Source organism: Athene cunicularia, assembly GCF_003259725.1.
Source record: "Athene cunicularia isolate RWA chromosome 6 unlocalized genomic scaffold, athCun1 chr6_part1, whole genome shotgun sequence".
Lineage (NCBI taxonomy): Eukaryota > Metazoa > Chordata > Aves > Strigiformes > Strigidae > Athene > Athene cunicularia.
The window spans coordinates 18,729,396-18,734,468 of NW_020799105.1; positions in this window are offsets into that span (position 1 = coordinate 18,729,396).

The following is a 5,073-nucleotide window of genomic DNA, read 5'->3' on the forward strand; positions in this document are numbered from 1 at the left end:
AACTTTGCAGCATGGTAGTGGGATGTTTCAGATCTACCCAGATATTCCAGGACAGAACAGGCTAGACAGCACTTCCCGATTTAGACACTAGAAGGCCAGATAAAGCTCAGGGGAATGTTTCCTGCAGTATTCCCTGTGAGGTTTTATCATTCCTCACCCATCTTCTCGGCAGTGCCAGTAAGTGTCATAGTTAACCACAGAGTGGTAAGCAGCGAATAAAGGACAGTTAATTAATTACACACTCACATTCTTGAAAATACATAATGCTATGAGCAGAGCAGACAGGAGACAACGCTGTTAAATCTAGTCTAATTCCTGGGACAAAACGTAGTCAGGAGCATTACAGATCAAATCTCACCATATCTCCAGGCTCACCTCAAGAACAAGAAAAAAAAGTGGGCTTCCACAGGAAGTACAAATAAGTACAGCTGTTAGTTTAAACGGTATTAAAATACAAAGCAAGTGGAACTTAACATTTTGTGCTCTCTTTAACTAAGTATTTTATTCTATGAGTGAACCCATTGGGACTGGCATCAATAAAAGTATTAGAAGCTGGATCATAATGAAGGAACAACAGATAAAAAGAATAATAATCCCTTCATATCTATTTCAGCAGCCAAGCAGAGTGAAAAGAATAGAAAAATACTTGCTGGTATTTAAAATTTTTTGTATTCAGAAGTGTTACTTCCTTACAGAGGGCCTTGAACTGATGTGGTGGAAAAGGTGACCTTTATATTACTGTTACCATTTACAATAAAAATTATTCATACCCAAAACTGAATCACAATGTGCAGTGGTATGTAGAAAAGTAGGTCCCTGGCCAGAAAGTTTACTCTCCAGGTTAAGACATGACAAGTAGGTGCAATTACAAGTAAAGGAAAAAAAAAAAAAAAAAAGACCCAGCATAAACAGCCCTACACAATATTTTAAATTAATTATCCCCGTTAGTTCTATTTTTTTATCATAACATAGTATATGCACTGTACCTCATCACATAAGTTCCTCTCTTACAGACGTTGCTATAGAAGGACCTTTTAGGACAGACTGCACAAAGCTGTGTTCGATCCGCAGAAAGAACCTTCTTCCACTTTTGGCCACTTCATCCATCAAGAAAACACACATTCGTTGACAAAACTTCAGGACAGAAGGAATTTTCTTTACTGGTTTTGTTAATGGAGGGCAAAAGATGAATGCTTATCTACTTCAGCCGAATGCAAGAAGTAGTAATTTCTGACCTCCTCTGGCATATAGGGGAAAAACAGAAATCAGCCCAGAAAAGAGATGTGGGTGCGAATGTGGTCTATAAAACGAAGAGGATCATGGAGAATTCAAATACAAAATTACTTGTTCATTTTCTTCCACACTAGTAATAGGGCGCGTGAAATGAAGTTGGTAGTTGCACACCTAAAAACAAATTGAAAGGAGATGATTCTTCTCACAGTTGCATCATTACAGCGTGTTTGAAACAGAATGCTGGATGTGCTAGAAGCATGCATGGGTTCAGGGAAAGCTTGGACAAGTTCGTGGAAGAGAAATTCTGAAGAAATTCTAAAGGATGGAGACTCAGCACTTTGTGGCTTGCTACTTCCTACACAGGTCCCAAATAATAGTGAAGTACTTAACCCCATTAGAGTGAGAAGTTCTCTAGAAACTGACACAGAAGTGATGACATTTAACAATGTTGCTGAGATACTAGCTTTCCTGGTATTAGTAAACTGGCATAGAAAACCCATTTCATGCTTGTCTGCTGGTGTAAAAACTCTGATTAGTTTGTTACAAATATGAAGACAGCGTGTTCTCCCAGCAACCTTGTCTTGAACACTGGAGGAGAGCTGTGGGGTCTCACTGACTGCTGAAAGGCAGCATGAATATCACTAAATAAACACTTCATGTGTTCTGAGAAAAGCCTCAAGAAATTAAGCTCCAGTTGATTCTCAGTACTAGGTGGAATGATGATTTATAAGAATTGCATAGTTCACATTTGCATCTAGGACATGAGACAAGGATATTCTCACCACAGGTAAAATCAAAATCCCTTAAATTTGATGACATTCTAACTTTAACTTGGCAGCATCACAGAGTCTTGTAAGGGATCTGAAACCTTCACCACTAGACTGTTATTGAAGTTATGTTGCAGTAGAGGTTTGGTTTGAGACTATAATGAGGTATAGTTTGGAACCGATTTGAAGTACTGTTTGGGACTATAATACCAGGTTCCAAAAAGGCTTCTTCATGTAATGGGTAATTCTGATTTCTTGAGCTCCCCCGAGGGCACATGCACCAAAGTAGTCTAAATAAGTAAAACCTATGAATTCAAATTAACAATAATTTATTGAATCAACCAGATTAATTTAAAAGTTTGAGTGACCTGTTTCTGCAGTAAACTGTCCTTCTGAAATGGGAAGAAACTCTGAGAATAGAATAAAGTGAGGTTTTGGTCCAGTGTTACATATATAATAGAACTAAATCGAAAGCATGTTATGTAGATTAGATACTAATTTTCTGTGGGGCTTAAATTCTAATGAATCAGCCTGAGTTTGTCTATAAATTCTTAGAGATAACTGACCAATTTATACTTCAACAACAGTCTTTTATTATGCAAGCAGAAGAAAATTAATTAATTTTAATGTGAATAATTCAACACTTTACTGGACTTAGTCCTGAGGAAAATTTTTTTTTTAAATTTCCCTGAGCTACATACTCACCTTCCTTTTAAAATTTCTGCTAGGGTAATGGAGCACAGAGATGGAGGATCTATTTACTTCTATGATTAAAGAAATTAATCTTTCAAGGCTATCTAATTAAAAATAAAATAAATAAATAAAAGCCTGGAAATGTTTTTGTACTTAAGAATCACTTTACCCAGTTCATATTTGTATGTGCTAGATGTCAGATAAGTATCAGTCAGTGGAAAGGATTATACCAAAAGGGAGTCTCCCATTTCTGTACACCCTTGGCTTAGGAGGTGCCAAGAGTCACCCAACATACTTAAAGGCTTTAACATTAAAATGTTGAGATGCGAGTTTCTCATTTCTGTCTACACAGAATCATAGAATCATTTAGGTTGGAAAAGACCCACATACAGGAACAAAGATTTCTAGGGAAGCCTGATCAGAAATGTTAACATAATAGTATGGCAATAATATAGTGCTATGTGAAAAGATGTCGTTATCAAAACACTAAAAACTAAAATTACTGCAATTAATACAATTTCATTATGAAGATTCATGGTGATTGGATGTGGTGACAGTCTGCCCAAGGAACTATTCTCCCCTGTTTAAAAGCATTTCTGTCATCTTTTCAAAGTCAGGTAATTCATCCACTAGCAAAATTATAGACAAGAAATCTACAAGACGAACAAATAACAGATGACAGACTGAGCAATTTAAGTTTTTTATCATTTTTTCATCCTCTCTCTGCCTTTTCCCAGGTAACAACTTAATCCTTCTGAACATACATGCTAGCTCATCCCTTTTTTGGGTCTTGATGTAATGGTAGACTTAACAATCAAATACAAACTTGAAAATTTTGCTTAAGACTGTTAATTATTTAAGGCAGGGATCAGCTCCAGGAAGGAGCTATTAAAACTCTGGAGGAGGACACAAAAGACTGGGGCTCTAATACGGCCTTCTGGTGTGATGCTAAATCACGTGAATCTCAACTCAGCGTCACACAGAGACAAGCAGCCCAGCCAATGGCAAAAGCGTCGTTCCTGATTCTGAAAGGCTATGTGTTTGTTCAGTGTTTACATCACACTTCCCAGCACTTTTTAGCTTTAAAAATAATTACCTGTGAATGACAATAACACCCTATTTGAAACTTTGCATAAAACAGGTGGAGTCATGCAGCAACAAGTCTGACCTGGTTCACGTTATCTCAGATGAAGCGTGCCTGACACAAGGAGATCTCTTTCAGCACTAGCCAACAAAGTCACAGATGCAGCTGGGAACACAAGCGTTGTGGAGCAGAGGTGAGGTGAGTCCCTCTGTCGCATGCCCTGGGAGGGCAGGCACAGTGCTGTCCTGCTTCATTCCAGGCTCCTCAGAGGGCTTCTGCAAGGCTTGCCGTAATCAACTCAGAGGTGGGCGCAAGAACTTGCTCTGATCTTTGCCAAGGTAAAATGGGGTACATTGGAGCCAGAAATATCTGAGGAACTGAAATAAAGTGCTTTGTGATAAGGTGTGGGGTATTTGGTGAGTGGCTGGAGGGGAGGAGATGGAAGCAGGACATGCTTGAACCTGCAGTGGGTTTTTCAGGGATGAACTCTCTCCTCCTAACAGTGTATTATGGACATCAGGGGACTGGGGGTTCAAGGTCAGGAAGGGGATGCAGGGCTCTGCCTGTGAAGGACTCATTGGAGGACCAGGGCCTGATGTTAGAATTTTCTAAGAATGATCTTCTTTCCTTTGAAAATAAGTTACTAGTAGTAGTAGTGAGACTACACTTAAAACGCTTTCCCTACTTCACCTCAAAGTAAACGACTGGTTCCATTTACTCCAAGGCTTACCTATCAGCTGGTGATTAAATGATCAAGCAGGTCAGGGCTGATAAGCATACACGGCTAACAACAATGATCAAAATGAGTTTTCAAAACTATCTATATGATTTAGAAACACAAATTAAGTTTGTTCCTGTGTTCTTTTAAATACAGTCACTGAATAGCAGTTATATGTGTAAAACTTTACTATTAAATGCTAGAAGAAATGTCACTCTATAAAACATATGTTGTTGAAAATCCTTTAAGAATTTTATTTGCTTGCCCATAAATTGGAGCTCTAAAGAAAAAGAAAGCTTCTGTTTGTCAAGGTCAGGAAAACAAACTTTAAGAGATGCCTAGAGGATATCCTGCATATGCAACATCTCTATGGCAAAAAGAAAGAATCCCAAAGGTATTTTCCCAAAACCTTGCTATCTTTAATGAAGTGTTGATTCATTTGGATCCAGCCCATTAAATGCCTGAAGTACTCCTATGACCATTATGACTTTTTTTTTTTTAATGTGTTAAAGAAACCCTTAGGTGAATTCCAGACTCTATTTTGATTTATATTTGAATTATGTTCTTATTTGCTTTAG